Genomic DNA, 22,035 nt, shown 5'->3' on the forward strand with positions numbered 1-22,035 from the left:
CTTTAAAATTGTTACATCCACAACCCATAATGGACCTATTGGGCAATATGGTCATGTGGGCATGCAGGTGTAAGGTGACATGCTAACCCTACAGTCCCAGAGGGGCTGAGAAGCCAAGTTCTCACTCAAGGTTCCCCCTCCCCTCAAGTTCTACCATGGGGTGGAGGAGAGGAAGAAGTGGTAAGGCACGGCCAGTTTGCCATCCCCTGCTCAAAGGATTTTACCCCAAGTTCATTTTCATTCAGAAACGCGTCCAAATGTCATAAGAACCAGTTAATACTCCCCAGCTCTCCTGACTCTCACACATGCAAGTGCACACAGCAGCAGAGCCACTACTGCATGGAGGAGTTGAACAACAGGAGCTGCTAATCTTTCCTTCCTCGGCTTTGGACAGTAACACGGCACATTTTCTATCCACTCTGGTCTCCTTTACCATAGTACCAGAGCATGAGTCTTCCAAGGGACTATCTGCTCAGCTGCCCCCTGGAGATGCTATTAGCCCACTGTAGCTGAGGGGCAAGTCACTCAGGGTATGTCTAGACTACAGCGTTTTGTTGGAAAAATGGCCATTTTTCCAATAAATCCTGAGTTACATCCACACTGCAAGCGCATTCTTTCAACAGTAAATCTAAAGAACAGAGGGGTTTTTCAGCAATTGGTATTCCTCATTCTATGAGGAAGAAGCCTTTTTGCAAAAGAGCTCTTTCGCGAAAAGGCATGTGTGGACAGGGAAGAGAGAGTTTTTTCAGATGAAGAGGGAAGAGAAAAAAAGCACAGGTGCCCTGGTGGCCATTCTGTCCATAACAAACACGGCCTACATGTGAAATCAAAAAAGCGCATCACTTTTTCAATGCACTTTTGCAGTGTGGACAATCTCTTGTGCAAGAAGTTTTTTCGGAAAATTGCTTCCAAAAAAAGCTTCTTGCGCAAGAAGCCTGTAGTCTACACGTAGCGTCAGTGTCTCTGCACAGGAAGTCTGTGATGAAGCAAGAAATGGAATCCTGGACTCATGAGTCTCATGCTAATGGTCTAACCATGGGTCATGAAAGAGCTGAGTGATAGACTAAGCCTGAGGGAACACCAATTCAGTGAGTTGCAGAACTCCAAAAATATTAGACAATAGCTATGACGATGTATTCAAGAAATTCCCTATAGGTTTTGTTTGTTAATTTGAAGAAACACATCCACTGAACAAGCAGACTTTAATTAGATTCCCAAGCTATTTTGTTTTCTTACTCTTTAGAGCAGGGCTACTCAACTTTGGAAGCACGATGGCCCACAATTAAACTCTCAGCACATGCTGAGGGCCACAACATAAATGTGGTTGCATATACATGAAAATACATATGCAAATAGCTTCTTTACGGATGGGCATGAACACAAAGATTAAGGCAAGACTACACAACATGCAGGGCCCATTTAAGTCAGTTATGTGGATATTAATAAAATGCAATATTTACCAGATTTCCACCCATATGACAGCACTTTTAAGGAGCAATGACATTCCAGGAATTTAACTACTAAAACGCATATCAACAGAAGACCATTATATTGATGACTTTTTTGTTTTGGCTCCCATCCACAAACTGTATGTTGAGCCCCTCTTAAACCCAATCTGCACTGTGGGCCACATGTTGAGTAGCCCTGCTTTTGAGTAATCTGTGATTTCAGTTAGAATGTGTGTCTACTGATGGCCAACTTCTTATCTTCCTTTCTTCTTCTTCTTCTGTCTGTGTAGGAATCATTCCATCCTTAATCTCTGCAACATGAAGTGTGCCTCAGCATTACAAGCACCTGTCAACTGCTTACTAAGCAAAACTGACATTGCTGGAGAAGTTTAATCTGCAGCAGTGAAGCTGAAAGCAGGCAGGCTAATCTCTCTGCACATGGAAAGCTAGAGAAAGAAAGAGTGATGCTAAATCATTAACAAAAGCAGGCTAAAAAAAGATTTTTGGCACCATAAAGTCTCACTCCAGCAAGAGAAAAGTGAAACAAACCAGAGGCAGTAAACTACAAATTAGCAGGTCCTGTAAATATGCTACTATATGTGATAGTCACTGTGTGTTTTTGAGAGCTTATGTAAGCACCATCTCCCTTTTCAGATCCTTCTCTACATAAGAAAGTTGGAACCCTACTCCTAAACCTACTCTGATTTTTAATTGACCACACCTGATGATTTAATGCATAGTTGCATTTACACATTATTGCACAGGCAAAAACGTCTTCCCTCATCCATTCTATGGATGGATACAGGATTGTACTAGATCAGCTAATCTATCCCCTGCTCTTAAATTACAGTTTTGAAGAAATATTCCAAGATACGCTGACATGGTACATTGTACTCCTTTGTGGTTTTTATGTTAGTTTTGTGTAGAACACAGAAATATTTTTATAGTATATGTACACCTGACAAGCTTGAATCTAAACAGTGGATGACAACACTCAAAATGAATAATTACTGATCATCTTCAAACAGGCAGATTCACAGCATCACTAAAAAGTTTATTTATTGGACTTCGCCGCCATGGGCTTAAACAGTCAGAAGTCTGCCTAGAGCCTTGACTGACAGCACTTTAATGCACTATAACAATATAAGCAAAACCAAAACTCAATTATCCTTGCCAAATTAACAAAAAAAAGAGAGTAAGAGTTGATACAAAGAATAAAAAAGATACAGGACTTCTACAAAGGGCACAATTGGAGATAGGTTTTATGACCTATCATTGGGCCAGATTCATCTTAGTGCATGCAAATGCACTTTTATTGATGAAGTTTTGCCCTCTTACACAAGAGGATGAAATTGCACTTATGTGTTATGTTAGATACTTGACTTGAGTACTTTGTACTAATGGATGCTTTTTACAAATTGATCAATAACTGCCCACTGAAGACAAAAGCACCACAATATACCATTTTGCAGAAGCCTGCTGTCTAGACAACTTTGCTGACTGATTTTAGTTCATATTGTATATTTGTAATTTCCAGCCCATTTTATACAAGCAGGGATCTGTCCTGTTCAATTTGTGGAAAACAGCCAGCATGATCTTGGGCTCTGAAGAAAACAACAAAAGACCATGTTAAGCAGCAAATTTAAGTACGTTCAAACAAACTATGGGTAAGAAGAGTTCCTCAGTACATTATCAGCAAAAAAAAGCGCTAAGCCAATATTCACAGGCAAGGCCAGAAGGTACTATTGTGACTAGTCTGACGTCCTGTATAAAATAAGGGACAGAAGTCTTCCCTTAATGCATTTGATTGAACTAGACAATATCCTTTATTTAAAACTTCCAATTGTGATTTTAAAATACAGGCAGTCCCCGACTTACGCGGATCCGACTTACATCGGATCCGCACTTACGAACGGGGCTCTCGCCCCGGAGGTCGAGGTAGCGGATTGCTACCTGCGAGCTCCGGGGCGAGAGAGCCCCGTTCGTAAGCTGCTCCGGTGCCCCTGGTCTGCTGGAGACCGTCTCCAGCAGACCAGGGGCACCGGGCGGGTTCCCGCACTTCTGAGGCTTTGCCAGAGCAAAGCCTCAGAAGCGCAGGGAACCCGCCGCTGCTGCAGCTTCAGTCGGGGTGCCTGTGGTCTGCTGGGGACGGTCCCCAGCAGACCACAGGCACGGGGACTGAAGCGGCAGCAGCTGCGGTTCCCCGCGCTTCTGAGACTTTGCTTTGGCAAAGCCTCAGAAGCGGGGGAACCCGCCCGCTGCTGCCGCTTCAGTTGCGGTGCCTGTGGTCTGCTGGGGACCGTCCCCAGCAGACCACAGGCACCGGGACTGAAACCGCAGCCGCGGGGGGTCCCGCGCCTCTGAGGCCTTGCCAGAGCAAAGCCTCAGAGGCGCGGCACCCCGCTGCCACTGCGGGTCTGCTCCCGTATCCCTGGTCTGTTGGGGGGGGGGGCGCGGCTAGTGTGCCCCCCCCCCCACAGACCAGGCTTTTGTTTTGGACCCTGGAGCAGAGCAGCTGGGGTGCTGCCGATTGGTCCTGCAGCGCCTTCTGGGCACTACTGGACCAACCCGGCAGCACCCCAGCTGCTCTGCCCCAGGTCCTGATTCAGCCGCTGCTGGTCAGTTTCAGCAGTGGCTGAATCAGGACGCCTGGGGCAGAGCAGCTGGGGTGCTGCTGGGTTGGTCCAGTAGCGCCAAGGAGCGGTGCTACTGGAGCAACCCAGCAGCACCCCAGCTGCTCTGCCCCAGGCGTCCCCCAAGTCAGCCGCTGCTGAAACTGACCAGCGCTGACTACAGGAAGCCCGAGGCAGAGTTGCTCTGCCCCAGGCTTCCTGGAATCAGCTGCTGATCAGTTTCAGCAGCAGCTGACTTGGGGAAGCTTGGGGTTCTTAAATTGAATCTGTATGTAAGTCAGAACTGGCGGTCAGTTTCAGCAGCGGCTGAATCTGGACGCCAGTTCCGACTTACATACAGATTCAACTTAAGAACAAACCTACAGTCCCTATCTTGTACATAACCCGGGGACTGCCTGTAACTGCGAGTGGTGTAGAAACCACATAAACCCTCAGTAAATTGTTCTAATTGTTAATTACCATCCCTGTTACAAATTTGCAAAGTGAAGTTCCCTTATCTACTCCAAAAAGAATGGTTATTTCAGGTCATCATGTACTTAATCCCAACATTTAAGCATTAAGATCATATACTGTACTGGACCCACATATGCCTTGTTTAGAAGAGAGAGAGGGGCATTGAAAGTCTAATGCTCTACTATGACTAAGCATACTAAATCTAATTGTGCAGGCCTTCAAGTGTCACTAGGAGATAAATTACTTTCTCTTATTTTTTTTCCTTCCTGAATTGAAGAGGCAATTGACAAATGCCACATATCGTATGGCCTGACTGAGCACAAACTACTGGGTTACAGTAAAAAGAGATAAAGGCACTATGGGATGGAACATTGCCAGTTATATTTACTCTATTTCCTCTTTTAATGCTAAACTCTTTCCAATAAGATTAACACAATTATATCATTACACACTCATTGTTCAGGAAGTTTATCCTTTCCTTCCTTTTTTATCCTTTTTCTGTTGCATTTCCCTGCTGCACAGGATGCTAGCTATTAAAGCAATACACTATATTTTTGGATGCATTATAAAGGCTTTTTTGGGAGCAGGGAAGGAGGAAAAGTACAAAGGGTGGCATTAACTGCAGTAAAATTAATCAAATACATCCTCAGGGAAAAAACAAGCTCTTTGTTACAGTAGTATTAAGGTCGCAAATATGTATCAAACATTATACTGGTAAGAAAGGCCATAACATACACAGGTTCAAGATCTTAAACTTTTGAAAGACAGGACATGAAAAAATAAAAAAAAATAAAACCTGTAAAATATGGAGAGTTAAAGTACCTAAAAAATCTTAACTTTGCAGACATGATACATACTTGCCATGAAGAGGGCCTGATATATTCCACAACATATATCACATATGGAATTTGCCACATAATTCATCATGTGACACAAAACTGCTCTAGAATTTCATCTTAAAATATAAGAATTATGTTTCTAACATTTATGATGGCAGAGAAGTTCGTGTAAACGAACAATGAGTATTTTACATATTGTTGGTATCTGCCTCAGTCTGCAGACAGCCTGTAACAGCAACTCCAAGAGGCAGACATTGTCCCATTCACCTCAATCAGGATGATTACTTGACTCTGCAATTTCATAATAATGGAACATGAAGGTTTGCCCCCCGAATGCCCTGGATCTCAGCTTCTTGACTATGGAATTTTGCCATTTCATTGCAGCTCCGTCCCCTGGGGGCTGGCCTATAGCGGTTCATTGGAATACTATGCACAATCTTTGCACTGTTCCATGGAATCAGGCAGCAGGGGTTTGGGGAACCACAGCTGGAGTTCATTTTGAAGTCAGGGAGCAGGTGACGGAAGCCAGGAGTGAAGACTGGTGAGCTGAACTGCCAGGAAACAGCACAACAGGCCTGGGAAGCCAAGGATATGAAACACTGAAGTACCTACTATTCCTTCCTCAGCACACATGGACCTAAAGAGAATTGACTTCAGTGACTTGATAACAATATCAATCCAGGCTACCCGGGAACAGCAAACTCACCCCCCTCCAAAAAAACAAAAGGAAAAGCAGTCCTATAAAAGTAAAATCACTGAGAAAAATAAAGATACATGAATTATTTGACCATTTGCAGAAGAGGGCCAGTTGGTGTGGAGGCTCAGAAGGAATAGGAATGTGTTATTCAGAAAATATCCCAAATATGGAATTGAGGGGCTTTGCTGCAGCACAGGTGGAAGGGTGTCAGGCAGCGCAGACGGGTGCGAGGGCGCAGGCAGCGCAGACGGGTGCGAGGGCGCAGGCAGCAGCATGGAGCTGGTGCTTGTGGGGAGCCAGTTTTTAAGTCAGTGCCATCCTCCCTCCCCCGCCACCGAGCACTGGTCCCCGCCTGCCTGTCTCCCGCTTGTGTGGGAGGCAGCAAGGGAGGAGGGAGGGAGGAGACAGGCAGTTTCACGGAGCCAGCTTCTCACATGTATGGCTCCCTGCGTGCCCCCCTCACCATCAGTGCTGCTGCCTCTCAGAGGCGGGAGGCAGGCAGCTCCACAAGATCCGGCCTGGTCATGGGGACCCTGCTTTTAAGCTGGCTCCAGTCCGTCCCTGCACTGCTACCTCTGTAGGAGGCAGTGGGGGGAAGAGAGGGGGAAAGGAGAGGATAGGCAGCTTCGTGGGAACCAGCACATGTGGGGAGCTGGCTTTCCCCCACTTGTTGCCTCTGATATAAAAACAGCAGGGGGAGGTGCCTGTAGTAGTTTGAATTAACTGATTAACCGATAGGCCTGTCGGTTAAACCATTTAAATGGCTATACAGTAACATCCCTAGATCTAGAAGGACAAACCTAAGCAGTGTGTGCCACAATGGCCCAGCCTGGAGGAAACCAAGAGACGAAAGTCACCAAGCCCACCTGCGAGGAACAGTCACTGCTTCTGAGAGGGCAGGAAGAGCATGGATGCAATAAAACTCCAAAGGCAACAAACCACTTTGACCCCCTCCCACCCCAGCACTGGTGCAGGCAATTCTTCAGCCTACTTTAGAACATTCCCTAGGCCAACAATTCCTGCTTTGCCACACCGAAGTCCCAGCCAGCTTCCACACGGACTCCCTCTCCCGGCTCATCAGTGAGAAACTGAAAACAGATTCCATGGTTTCTCTGACTGAGGCAGTGACTCTGCAATGAATTTCACTCTGAATAGCTGTGAGTTGATTCTGCAATATGAGCTAGGAATGCAGACCTTTACCCCCATGAAAAGTCCCACTGAGGTCAACTGCGCTCCTCAGGAGCACAGGGGTTCTGCCTGTACACATCAGGATGCAAAACTGGGGCCTTATGTAGGAGAATTTGCAGCACTAGGAAAGTAAAAAAAAAAAAAACTTAGATTATATCTTAATGGAAAAAAGTGTAAATGTGTACTTTGTACAAAGAATGTTCTTATTATATTAAAAAGTCTCAGAGGAAATATATCCCTTAGTAATCGTGACTGATCTGTAAGAAAGGCTGAAATTTACAGTACTGTGACACCAACCAAAAGTCTCAAGAATGATTAGTACTTTTTCTTGCTCACAATACATGCTTCAGAGATCAGGTCTGAGGGTTCTTGCATCACAATAAAGTCAACAGATAGCTCTAAAAACTTGCTCCTATTCTCTTTCAGGACCATTAACTCCTAATGAAACAGGATTAGACTCTAAGGTCATGTCTACACTGCAACTTTACTGCACTGCAACTTTCTGGCTCAGGGGTGTGAAAACACACACACACACACACCCCTTGAGTGAAACAAATTGCAGCACTGCAAAATGCTAACTGGCTCCCAGTGCTCAGTCACACTCCTCATTTAAATGGTTTATATTAGTAGTTCAAACCGCCAGTCGGTGGACCAGTGTCAAGCCATGAACGGCTGGCTGCCGGGCAATGGCACACTGCCCAAGACCAGGGGTGGAAGGGTCTCCAGGAGCAGGTGCTGCAGGATGGTGGGTTGCTTGCTAGGACCCAGCAGCAATCGCTGGGTCAGGCCAGGCATCAGAAAAAGTTTGCTGCTGGGCTCCGGCTGCAGTGCCGGGAGCGGGAATCTCCAGCAGAGCTAGTCCTGCTGTTCCCCAGGAGCCTCTCTCCTGGTGGCACCCTCAGCCACTTCCCAGTGCTTGGGGGCAAGTAAGAGAGACCCTCTCCCCTTCACCCAGTAGCGGGACCCTCAGAGCCCCCAGGCTACAGGAGGAGGGTTTGGCCCTGGTCTGCTCCCAGCAGAGCTAGCCGTGATCCCTACCCAGGGAAGCTACTGCCAGCTGCCATGGTTTGCTGGGAAGGGTGGAGACAGCCTGGGGGCAGGGGGAGGTCAGGAGAGAGCTGAAGGGGGTGGAGGCAGATAACAAGGGTGAGGGGGAAACAGGAATGCGTGAGGAGGGTGGGTGCAGGAGGCACTGAAGGAAGATTGGGGAGACTTATTGGGCAGATGGGAGCAGAGGTGCAATGGAGGAAAACTCTGATGGGGGGCACAAGGAGGGAAAGGGGATGCGGGTAGGGGAGACTAAGGGAGCAAGAGCAACCTAGCTGGGGAAGGGAGAGACATAGGGCAGGGGTTGTACAGAAGGAGACAGGGGAGATATAATGGCAGCTTCCCCCTCTCATGGAGTGGGGGACAAGGAGCGAGGGGTTAGGTGACTGGTGGTAGCACTTGAGGGCCCCAGCTCCTATGCTCCTGACAAAAAATTCAGGATAGGGTGCCCCTATGAGTAACCCTCCCTGCACCCTCCCTCTGCAGGCACCAATCACCCTGAGGGGAGGGGCTGCCCCATCCAGCAGCCAGAGGGGAACTCTTTTTGTAATTTTTTTTAGTGTTGTAGAGATCTGTAAACTCTGGTCCATTATAACATGTATTGTGTGTGTACAGATGCAAGGCAAAACAACAAGTGACCTCTTAAAATTAATTACCATCATGAATATGCAAATAAGATGTTGCTGGTCTGTCAAAAGTTTGCCAGTCCATGGTTTAAAAAAAGGTTGGGAACTACTGGCTTATATGGCATGCCATGGCCATACTTTCACTTCAAATGTCTGTTGCAGCAGCACTTCTATGTTTTAAGTGTAGCAATGTTTTGCACACATTTGAAAAACACCAGCCAGCCCAGGATTTGCTTTATGCAGAAGCTGTTGCTTCTAAAAGGTATTTCACATTTTCTAAATCCTACAATGGTTTAATAATTACATTTGTAAAAACCAAGTGGTTATAAACCCACACATAAAAACGCACCGAACACTCGAGTTTCACAACTCATACCACCTTCTTAAAAAAAGCAGATCATTTTGCTGCCACCGATAGATGACCTTTGTTCTGAAGAAAAAAAGCAGTAAGTTTTGGGAAATATTTTTTTTCTGCTGAACAGCCAATCAAAACAGGAGAAAGCAACAGACGCCCTCCAAATGAGGTTGAGACTATCAGCAGTAAAACTACAATCTTTCTTCCCTCTACATAACTGGCACACGGCCAATAATAGAGGAATTCCATTCACAATAAACTTTACAGAATCTACAGAGTAACAAAGGTATCTATTCTGTACCAATGTGCTCTTCTGCTCAGCATTGAGGTGGATTAAAAACAGGGGAAAAAAAGACTCACATCACACCCACACTGACTTGGCTTTGGGCCCCCAGAAGGCATTCTTTTCCTCCCTGCCACCCCCGCCACTGCCAGCTCTATAATGACTTAGCATAAGACAGTTGCCAACTTTCAGCCAACAGCAACATACATTTCCTAAACTTAAGCTTGACCTACATCAATCTCTGTCAAAAGTAATGTTTGCATTTTCAATAAATTACAAACAGCCTCCAACTTAATCACTAGAACTAAACACACACCAATATATTCACAATGAAGTGTTCCTGGATTGCAATTTTGTTGCTGTTTTGGGCAGTGTTTGTATTGTAACAAATGAACTAGTGTACTGATCATCTTGTAAAGTTTTGTTTCTTCTTTCTGTGGCACTGGCATTTGGGTGTATGCAGTCTACTACTCAAAAAGCAATCTGACTTCTCAAACAACTGCATAGCCTTTAAAGACAGCAAACTGGTCCAGGTCATCTGACACTTTGAATATTCAGTCTCAAAGCCTCTAAATATCTATGCTGCACCACCTAAATGTTTTGAACAATATTATTGGATACTTACACTGTCAATTTTAAAGTCTTCTTTCTGAAGATGTTCATATTACTAGCACTGAAATATTAAACTATTTTTCCTGGGGCATAAGCTTTAATGGGCAAAGACCCACTTTGCTCATGAAAGCTTATGCTCCAATAAATCTGTTAGTCTATGAGGTGCCACAGGACTTCTCATTGTTTTTGCAGATTCAGACTAACACGGTTACCCTCTGATATTTTTCCTGGCTTGTTCGCCGTAGGTCTGTTCAGTTATGTGACTTCACCATGACACTCAGTCTGCTCGATTGTCTGTACAAGTATGCTACAACAGGGGCAAGAAACCTCTCTTTTAAAAATTACTATTATAAAACCTGAAGGGGGCCTCAAAGGCAAGTGTAGTAGCTGAGGCTGGCTGCATTTACTTCATGTTTTGGAGTTGACTAGTTTTCAAGTATCATATCACTCAAATATATACAAGAATACCGAGGGTAGCAGTAGGGAGCCTACCAGTTTTCAAATGGTATGTTTCCTGAAGAAAATGTCTGCGATGCAGAGTGAAGTGTACTTTGGCTAACGTGAACTAGCAATAAGAATGCATCGAACTACTTGGTTCCTGCTTGGTGATGAAAGGATCAGACACAAAAGGGACAAGAGCTATGTATATTAGGAAAAGACAGTCACAGGATAGAAGCCATACATAAATATTTCTGTGTTGGTAATTCAGATGCCTAAAAATGCATGGGTCTAGTCATCTTATATTACAAATAATGCTTTTTGATAGCAATTATATACCTCAGACAGTGCACTCCAGAGGAATTACAGCACATCTCAGATTTTTAAAAGCAATTCAGCCTCAAACTTGTGCCATATGATACCACTGAAGTTCTCAAGTACAAAAGAATGCACTTTTATTGTATATTTGAATCTACAGATTTCCTGGTTAAAGAATACTGATTTTTTAGAGACTCATGATCTTCATACGCTTCATTTCAGCACTCATTCTTTCAGCTGCAAATTCAGGGACAGAGAGGAGGGAGATATTGGAATGCAGTATTTTCTTTAAGAGTACACAAATACTTTGCTATCAAACTGTGAAGCAGAACATGACAATAAGCAGAAGACATACTAGTTGGGAGAATCAAGAGCATGCAGAAATCAACAAGTTGGTTTACAGGGTTATCACACCACTACAAGCTTGTGAAAGCTTTTGTTCAGAATAGACTGGCAAAGTAAAGATAAAATAAGCTTTCTACATTTGTTCAGCTTCAGAATACCAGCACGTTATTATTGTAGCAACTGGAATTTCAGATATTTAAAACATTTCACGTTCATTAAGGTTAAAACTAACAGCTCCTCAAACTGAAATCCTACAACCACAGACAACCTAAAGGTACCTGATGCAGCATGTTACCTCATTAATATAGTCAACATGATCTGGAGATAAATTACCTTTGCCAACAGAAATTAACATGAGTTGAGCTCTGTTTCTTCTCCATGCCATCTAACTTCTGTATATATTTTCTGATGTAAACTACAGAAAAGAACTGATCCTAAATAGTTTCAAAAATTTGTTTCTCTTGCAGTCAGCAATGGAAGACAGACTGAATTACTGAATCTGACCTAAAGTCAGGTTTTAAGAAACAATCATACACTCAGAAAAGCAACAACCTCAGCATCAGCACAATCCACAGGCACTTATATCAAAACAACGAATGCATTATTGGCTATTTGAAATATTACCATTTCTAGCCCTCCTCCTGCAAAAAAAAAAAAAGTCCTATCCCAATTTTCATATAATTTGGGCCACAAAGCAATCTGTATTATTAATTCTGAAAGTGGTACCCTGCAGTTTACCACAAAGAAAGAGCGGTTTGGATGATCATACTTTTTCTTTATGTCTCACTAGATTAGAGTATATCTAACATTCACATGCACCAAGGAGCCTGCTATAAGAAAGAGCATTCAGAAGTCCCAGCAATATGCTAGTGGTTCATCTTGGCATCAGGTGGTCAAAGCTGTTCCCAAAGGAAAGTGGGCAGGGCACTTCAAAGTCATAGCAGATTAATTGTTCCCACAGATTTACTTGCCAATGACAGCAGGAAGCATTGAAGCAGTGTTGGCATGACTATGCAAGACAGCTTTATCACGATAACGGTTTACTGCAACTCTCCATGGTCTCGCTATACCTGCATTTTAGGCAACGGGGATTCGAGGCAGAAATATGAGTGGCTCACAGCCACTGGAAAACACCCTAAATAGTAAGAGGAGAAAGTGCATTCTCAGTTTCCATCCCCGTTACAGGAATAATAGTTAACCAAATTTCTGTTTGCAACTAGGTACATTATACTATGATCTCATGTCAAAGTTTACTTGTCACACCCAGGAATGTTTACAAAGAACTGGCTTTAAAAAAAAAAATCTAGTGGTGACTAAATGGCACAGATGAGCATATGCAGTATCTGAAGACAAAAAGATTCCATTTCACACACTGCATTGCATAACCCTTTCCTGAGTGAAAGTTATTTGTATGGAAATTTTTTGGTAAAAAAAGTGTCACTTTTTAAATATGATTTCTTGTAAATCTCAACATTTCACAATAACCTCAAAATACTCACTCTTTCTACAGATCATTAAGCAAATGCCAGCTCTAAGCAAATTTAAACTGCCCCAACCCCTTTTAAGCATAGAACCAGCAAGTGTAAAAGTAACTGTTCAGATCTAGGGCATCTCAGCTACAGTCCTATAGCTCACTAGACAGCTTGGCTTTTGTCTTTTCTGATCTTTTGAAAACACCACTAAAAGACAATGAAGACTTTTCTAGAAAGGCATTTTATAGCGTTGAAAGTATGAAGCTCTGTTTTTAAGCAGTTTGTTCAAACACAGGGTAATGTTTATGCACTTGTAAGTCTGACTGGTAAAAGATTAACTACCATTAAGGTGAGCCATGGGGTTTCTGCATAACTATAATCATATTTTTCTACTAAATTAGACAATTCCCACACACAGCCCCAACACTTGCATACAAATATGTATGCACCTATGTGTGTACACATAGGCAGAGAAAAGAGCAGCGCTTCTCATTTCACATACCTATAGTCAGAGTAGTGGTTTAACTTTGAAAACCAGAAGGGCTGGGAAGGAATTAAAAAGTAAATCTGCATTGTACAACAATGCTGCAGAAGAGAAGACGACTATTGTAGATAACAAGGAAGTGTTCTGGCGAAAAAGAATGAAACATTTTGGTGAACTCACCATGAATTATGACCTACTAGACTTAACAAAAGACCACAAGTGTTGTTAGGAAGCTACTGAAAAGAAGGATCACCAGGATTGCTAGAGACACAGACCAAACGAGGAAAAGAGACTGCAACTTTGCACCCTGGAGGAAATGAGTGGGACAGTCTTTAAAGTCCCATCTTCCCCACTTTGTCTCAGCCTCTCCGTGGGACTGAAACTACACCAGTGTTTCAGCCACACCAGACTAACACGGCTACATTTCTATCACTATTCCCCGGTGGGAGAGTACGATGCACGCACACACCCCACTGACAACTGGCACCGACCGCATCGGGTGGGGGTGGGGGTTGAACCCAAATGTATTTGAAAATCGCCGGCCGTACGAAAGGGCAGCTCAGCCCGGTGAAGTTTCCCCTAGTCCCAAATGTAGGCGCTGAGCCGATTAACTCACGCACCCCTGGGAAGGGAAACGGGGGGGAGGGTGGCGTCTCCCCAGAGGAAAAGAGAAAACAAGCATCGAAGCTGCCGCAACAGCACCTCGAAGGGGCACAGCGATCGCTACCGTCCTTACCCGGTCCTGGCGCTGGGCTGACCTCGCCGCCCTCCGGCTGCTGGGTGGGACGCTCCCCCGCCGCACCCGCTCGCTGCTGGCGCTGCTGCTCGGCCGCGGTGCCCTGAGCGGCGGCTGTGCTGGCGGAGAGCAGCGACGGGAAGCCGGGCGAGCGAGGAGCGAAAGAGGAAACGAGCCGGCGGCTCTCGGGAGGGCAGGGCGCGGCAGCCGCGCTGGGACCCGGGCGAGCCCGAACTTGGCAGGGGCGGGCGGGCCGGAGCGGCGCTCTCCGCGCGGTCACTGCCCCATGCTGCGCCCCGCGCTGCAGCGGCGCAAGCTCCGCGCGGCTCTACCCCGAGCCCGGAGGCGCCGACGGTCTATTGGCTCCCGGAGCGGACCAACTGCGGGCAGGGGGCGGGGGCGCCGTGAGCCGTCGGGGCAGCCCCAGAGCCCGCCCCGCGCACCCGCCCCTATGACAGGGAGCAGCGGAGGGGGCAGGGCGGGAGGCAGGGAGCGGCCCGCCGGCGGGGGGTGCTGCGGAGCCGCTGGGGCCTCCTCTGGCGGGAACCCGTTGGTCTCTCCCGCCCGCCACCCGCGCCTGGCAGCAGGGCAGGAAGTGCGGAGAAGTCCTGGAAAGTAGCTCGCCGCTGCGCGCCGCCTGCTGCCCCGCGGGCAGAGCCGCGCACCGAGCCCCCCGCAGCGACCTGAGCAGCACCCTGCTCTGCAGCTCCGCACGAGCAGGGCTCGGGGCTCCTGCTGTGACAGGCGAGCAACTGCCATGAAGTAACAGCGAATCGAGCCCTCAAACGTTAGCAAAGGCCAGGGTCGAGGTGGCCCCTCCGTTCACTGCCGCTTGCCTTGTGTATTACCACGCAAGAAGGTGGTGGCTTAGGCCAGAATAAAATCCAGCTCTTCTGGGGCTCAGTCCAGACTACGGGCAGAGAACTTTTGTGGGGTCAGGGACCCCTGACCCACAGAAAAATCAGTTCTAGGCTGCACACAAGTGAGACACAAAAAAGACCAACAACAAAACCCTCCCTGAGTGGCCCCAGACTGAGAAGGAGAAAGACATTCCACATTCCCTCTCTCACCCACGTTCCCCTTGCACACCAGACCCTGGGGAGGGGAGAAGGGGTTGGAGATTTTGTGTACCTAGGAGGGGGACTGGAATGCTAGCAGAAACTCCCCTGGTTTTTTTTTGGGGGGGGGGGGGGAAGCTGAGCTTTGGAGGCCAGATCCAGACAAGCCAGGAGCTACATCCAGCCCCCAGGCCTGAAGTTCCCCACCCCTGATCCAAAGCCTGGAATACAAAAGCCCATCCTTTTTATTCTTGCAATTAAGGCTCATTCGCTGGCCCTTTCAGGAACTAGCAAGGGTGTTGTACAAATACTTCCCCCTAGATGCACATAGAGCAGGGGTGGGCAATAATTTTGGAAGGGAGAGACTTCACAAATTTCAGAAGTGGCCACAGGCTGACCCAGAAGGGGCTGGATTGAGAACTACCCTGATGTGTATGGGTGACCTTATTTTCTGAACTAGCTACAGCTAGTAAGAATGGTTTAATTTACATTATGAAACAGATTAAGCATTTTAACTTTCTCATATTAGTTAACCAAACTTCATTTTAAATAAAGTAAACTATTATATCCAACACAAAATATTTTAATATTTTCTTTATTTATGGCAAGGGTGGGGGACCTTTTTTGGGTCAGGGGTCACTGACCGACAAAATAATCAGGGGCCACACAAGTGAGAATCTAAAAAACAAAACAACAAAAAAAACCTCCCAAAGCTTACTGATGTGGCCCCCATCTGACACACCTCACTTCTCTGCTGCCCCTGCCTCATGGGGTGAGAGGAAGAGAAAGGGGAGACTGAGGTTCAGGGTTTCCCATAGACCAGATTTTCTTTTCTGGGGTTCTGGAGTTAGTGGATTTTATGGACCTTCTTAAGCTCTGGGGTAGGGACAAAAATTAGAAGTACTTACTTGCCTCCTAAGAGAGGGGCTGAAACTGTAATAAGGCCTGTGAAGTAACCAAATATATTAACATGTGTTAGTGAAGGTCACTACTAGCATACCACACCTTCTCCAGTGTTGCAGTCAGGGTAGGGAGAAGAGACTGTTAGGCCCATGTGGAACACTGTAGGGTAGGCACAGAACTGGGAGGCTAACTGAGGCTAGAAGCATGCCAAGTGAAATTAGTATGTAGCAGTTCAAAAGGACTGAGTAAGCTCAGGGCAATAGAATGTTTGGAGATTTTAGCAGCAAGTCTCTAAAAACCTCTACCGAGCATGTACAACTGGCAATTTTCTAAGGCTGTGTCCAGACTCAGGGGGTTTTTTGGGAAAAGTAGCCTTTTTCCGAAAAACTTCCCCTGAGTCCAGACTCAAGCAGCGTTCTTTCGAAATTAAATCGAAAGAACGCGGCTTTTCTTTCAATGGCGGTAAACCTCATTTCACAAGGAAGAACGCCTTCTTTCGAAAGTTCCTCTTTCGAAAGAAGGCGTTCTTCAATGTAAATAGGGCTTCTTCGAAAGAGAGCATCCAGACTCACTGGATGCTTTCTTTCGAAAAAGCAAGCCGCTTTTTCGAAAGTTCAACGTGCAGTCTAGACGCTCTCTTTCGAAAGAGGCTCTTTCAAAAGTATCTTTCGAAAGAGCCTCTTTCGAAAGAGGCTTGCAGTCTAGACATAGCCTAAGGTATTAACCCAGCTAAATCTGATGGGTTTTACTCAGATACCTCCGTGATTCCTGCCAACCTGCAAGTTCCAAAGCAGACATGCACTCGAGTTCTTCAAGGAAGAGCTGGAAACATGTCTTAGGCAGTTTTACAACTGTTATTTTAACTCCCAGCCTCTCTGCTTTTCATTTTGCTAAAAGTTTTAAAAAACATTCAACCTCAGGAAGAAAGCAAGCATGAAACTATTAGTTTGAACTGTTAAATCTAGGGACAACTGAAACCAGAAAAGTGCAACAAAATTTGTTGGCAACTTTAATTATAGCTATTACAACCCATTCTACTTTTAATACTCAGAGCCACCAACACCAGCTTCCACTGGGCACAATAGTATGTCTATACTGTGTTCTCTTGTGCAAGAAAATATGCAAATGAGGAAAATCAGTGAATATTGCTGTCCCTCATTTGCATACTTAATGAGCCACCATTTTTGTGCAAGGGGCTATTGCGCTAAAAGGAGATGTCTACATAGCTCCTTTTTGCGCAAACCCCCCTCTTGCACAAGAGCTGTTGTTCCTGAAAAAAAGTGGCAGAACGGCTCCTGCGCAAGAGGGGATTTTTGCGCAAAAAGGATCCATGTAGATGGCTCCTTTTTGCACAAAAGCCCCTTGTGCAAAAATAACAGCTCATTAAGTATGCAAATAGGCATATTCACTGCTTCACATCATTTGCATATTTTCTTGCACAAGAGAGCGCAGCATAGACATAGCCCCAGGATGCTCAAGCCCCTGCTCTGCCCCCACCAGCACCCTTTCTTCAAGTCCCCATCCAATGCCTCTTCCAGCTCTGACCCATCCCACCCCTTCCTGTCTCTGCTCAGCCCCGCCCAGCCTCTTCCACCCTCTCCCAGGTGCAGCCTGTTCTCACTCCTCTATTTCTCCTCAGCACCTCCTGAATGCTGTGGCACAGCTGATCATGGGCAGGAGGTTTTGGGGAGAGCTGGCTTCTAGTGGATGCTAAACAGCCACTATTTTTTCCCATGGTTATCCAGCACCCACAGAGTCAGAACCTATGCTTGGAGCCTAATTCCTCATGTGAAAGATCACACATAAGTGGTCCCATTTGACTTCACTGGGCCCAGTCCTGCACTTACTTAGGAGAGGATTAAACACATGTGTAAGGGATTTCAGTTGATTCAATATTCAGCTTTTCTAACAGCTGACCTAGGGAAGGAGCAGCAGTATGGGCAGACATAATACCCTGTAACTCACAACGTATATAAACAATGTAAATGTGTGCTCCAGGCCACATAGATATTCATAGCTCTCAGGACAGCCCAATCTACCCATGCCTGACAATGGAAACCCCACTGTCACTTGCAACCTAACATATTATGTCAGCTCTTCCCTAAATTAAGAACATGAGGTAAGAATGGCCATATTGGGTCAGAACAATGATCCTGTTAACCTAGTATTCTGTCTTTTGTTGGTGGCCAGTGCCAGATGCTTCAGAAGGGACAAACAAAAGAGGCATCTCTGACCTGGTCATCCAGTCTCAGCTTCTGGCAGTCAGATGCTTAGGAACACCTGAAGCATGTGACTGCATCCCTGAGCATCTTGGCTAAGAGACCTGATGGACCTAGCCTCCATTAATGTATCTAATTATTTTTTAACCTTATACTTTTGGCTTTCACATATCCCCTGACAATTAATTCCATGGACTATCCATTGTGGGAAGAAGTAGTTCTCTGTTTGTTTTAAACCTGCTGCCTGTTAATTTCATTGTGTGACTTCTCCATGTTATATAAAAGAATAAATAACACTTCTTTATTCACTTTCTCCACACCATTCACAATTTAATAGACTTATCTCATCCCCCCAGCCCCTTAGACATTTATCTTCTAAGATGAACAGTCCTAATATTTTTAAATCTCAGATGAAAGTTGTTCCATACCCCCTAATCATTTTTGTTACCCTTCTCTGTGCTTTTTCCAATTCTAATGTATCTTTTTGTGGTTTGGTGATCATAATATTTCCCAGTATTCAAGATACCATGGATTTATATAGGGGTATTATGATGTTTTCTGTCTTATTATGTACCTTTTTCCTGCTGCTGCATATTGAACAGATGTTTTCACCAAACTAACCATGATAATTTTGACAATGATAGTTTGATAGTTTGACCAACTGACTCAAAATGGGAACGGCAGAAAGAAGTATATTTTCTTTGCCTATGGAATGCAGGCCCTGATCCTGGATTTGGATTCATGTAACATACTCTGCAAGGATCCAACCACACACATCTGATTGTAGGATCAGGATCTTAGACAGCAAGCACCCTGAGACAGGAATCAGCTGGTCTTCTATGTATTCCACTGCACCAAACATGACAGCATTCAATAAACAGTTTTCCAAGGAGATACAGTCCCTGCATAGACCTTAATCCCCTCTACAAGTAGGAATTACTTCAAAACAATACAAATCATGAGCATTAGTTCTAAATGAATATTTGAGCATTTTGCTTATGTTGGTACCCTTTTGTGTTTGCATCCTACAATTAACCCAGTGAATGAACATTCATAGCAGCAATGGATTAAATTAATATTAGGGAAAGCCAGTGTTGAGAACATAAACACAATTATTCAGGGGCGGTCCTAGACTAGCTGCCAGAAACTGGCACCTTAGGTGAACCATGCAATCATTGCCCAAACCCCTCAATGATATTGCACTACCATTTGGTGTACCATTTAACTTGGCGCCCTACGCGACCGCTTAGTTCACCTATATGGACGGGCTGCCCCTGCAATTATTTTACACCCAAACCGTTTTTCTAAAAGTTATGGCCTACCAGATAGGGAACAGAAACAAAGCCATGTAACCTATAAATCCAGTGAAAAATAACCACAAGTCTTAAATTACAGATCATTGTGAGTATTTACAAATTGCTCTTGAGAATATTCACAGAAAATCATTTTGTGATCAAGTTTGAATAGAGGACAAACTGGAGAAAGCTATTAACTGCTAACAGACAATTTGCAACAGAAAAGGACACTACATTTCTGGACTAAGCCCTTGGTTATGAGTTATTCCCTCAGTTCTATCCCCTGTCTTCTCTGTGACATTTGAGCATGGGAGATTTGATTTCATTGTGCATATGTTATTAAGACATTCAAATTGTGCATCCGAATAATAAGATCAATAGGTAAGCATGGCTTTCATATTGTATGTGTGTAAGTACCAGTTTGAGCATCCTATTACAAGATCTTATTGCCTATTAAATTGGACCCATTGGATGTATTTAGCTTACTTAAATATTTTTAAATGACATACCTGCATTAACTGCATCCTTAATATTCATATATATTGGTGTGGTACAATACACAAACCAAAGTGCTTTAACTGCTTTTGTATATCATCTTTATTTTGATTTTCTTCTTCTTACAGGCTAAATTATCTATCTTCTACAAAGAATATATTGAATTTGATAAGCATCTGGCAACAGAAGCAAGTTCATACATTGTTCAAACCAAATGTTTATATGAAAATTAAAATATTTGTATGTGTATAAGAGAGATGCAATGTACAGTTATTACTACTCCTGAAACATCCACTGTAATTACCTGTACTTCAGTAACAGTATTAAGACTCCAGTTAATAAAAGTGATAGCATTACCTGTTCGCCTATGTTTAGGAATGACTAACTCAGGATATTAAAGGGATAGATACCTTTTAAATGACTCACTACACATTACAGCAATTTGCCTACCACCGATGAGCTTTTCTAGTAGTACTGGGCTTGACTATAATTTAGCAGTATGTGTTCATATAAACTCTGGTTTTTCCAAATGGGCTTAAACATTAGCCTTAAACAGTTGCTTTTAAAAATATACAAAAAAAAAAAAAAAAAAAAAAAAAAAAAGAACAGTGAAACAGATCATAGACTTATAGGATAGGAAGTGACTGCAGGAGGTCATTGAGTCCAACCCCCTGTTAAAAGTAGGACCAATTCCAACAAAATCATCCCAGCCAGGGCTTTGTCAATCCAGGACTTAAAAATCTCTAGGGATGGAGATTCCACACCCCTTCTAGGTATCCCATTCCAGTGCATAGCCACCCTCCTAGTGAAATAGTTTGTCCTGATATCTATCCTACACCTCCCCCACTGCAACTAGAAACCCTGGCTCCTTGTTATGTCATCTGTCATCACTGTCCTCATTCTTCTCTTCTGTAGACTAAATAAGCCAAAATCCCTCAGCTTCTCCTCATAAGTCATGTGCTCCAGCCCCTTAATCATTTTTGATTCCTTCCACTGGACTTTCTCCAATGTGTTCACGTCCTTTCTGTAACTGGGGGTGCAGAACTGGACGCAGTACTCCAGATGTGGCCTCACCACTGCCAAATAAAAAGGAATAATCACCTCCCTAGATCTGCTAGAAGTGCTCCTACTAATGTACCCCAAGCTTGGTAATGGGACCCAGTAGAAAAATGACACTGACAGAAGCCAGGCAATGGAGCCCCTGAAGAAATGATCCACCTCTCCTCTGAGACTGTCCCCCATTGGGTAACGGGAGCCCTACTGAAACTCACCAAATCCTCTTATATTGACCCCTTGCTGGAGAAAGAGTCCCTCTCTCTCTCCTTCTCCCCTTGCTCAATTAAGGATCAATGCCCCCCTCTCCAGGCACCAAGGATACTCCACCTACTGTAGGGAGCTCTGCTATTCTATGGGCCAGAGGTACACCCCAATGAGACCAAAGCCAGACAGAAAGATCTGCCAAAGAGAAGTTGCTAACGAACAGCTGTCATAGGGAGATGGCGAGAAAGGAGGCAGGAAATCCTCCTGCAATGGGGTGGGAAATGTCTGGCACTGAAGGAAGACGAGTCCATCCCAGGGGGTTCCCACTGATCCTCCCTGATTCCTGGGGACAACTGAGTCTCTGACAGACCCTTGTTCTCTTGAGACCAGAGGGCATCTCAGCCACAGTGATGCACCAGTTCCACTCCATCTGATCCTGTCGCCAGGTGCCCGAGGCTCTGCTGGGACTGCACCTTTTGAGGTGTCTGTGATGGGGGTAAGTAACCCCTCATGGGGCCAAAAGGGTTTAGAAAGCAGGCCTGAGCCACTGGGATCCTGCCCCATCGCCCCTGCAGAACCTGCTCCAGTTGGAGCAGGAGTTTCAAAGGGAGCTTATCATGGGGGCTGTGTCTACACTGGGCCACTTATTCTGGAAAAGCAGCTGTCTACACTGGCTGCTTGCTTTTCCGGAAAAGCAATGACGATCTACTGTAAAATTGTCAGTGTTTTTCCGGAAAAACTATGCTGCTTCCATTCGGGCAAAAGTCCTTTTCCAGAAAAACTGTTCCGGAAAAGGGCCAGTGTCGACAACACAGTAGTCTTTTCCGCAAA

The 22,035-nt window shown here is 45.0% G+C and overlaps 1 protein-coding gene across 4 annotated transcripts in view; it reads right to left on the reverse strand.

Moving 5' to 3' along the window:
- The window catches only part of HPCAL1 (hippocalcin like 1), a 190,488-nt gene that overhangs the window by 101,490 nt on the left and 66,963 nt on the right, over positions 1-22,035 (reverse strand). The window contains exon 1 of one of the 4 annotated variants that reach the window (XR_012902518.1): positions 13,975-14,454. The exons of 1 other annotated variant lie outside the window; for it this stretch is intronic. The gene's annotated coding sequence lies outside the window, so the exon portion shown is untranslated. Of the gene's footprint in view, positions 1-13,974; positions 14,455-22,035 lie in introns of those variants that run through there. 2 more of the 4 variants (XM_075923504.1, XM_075923503.1) reach the window with 2 other exon arrangements.

The sequence above is a fragment of the Pelodiscus sinensis genome, chromosome 3, assembly GCF_049634645.1.
Source record: "Pelodiscus sinensis isolate JC-2024 chromosome 3, ASM4963464v1, whole genome shotgun sequence".
NCBI lineage: Eukaryota > Metazoa > Chordata > Testudines > Trionychidae > Pelodiscus > Pelodiscus sinensis.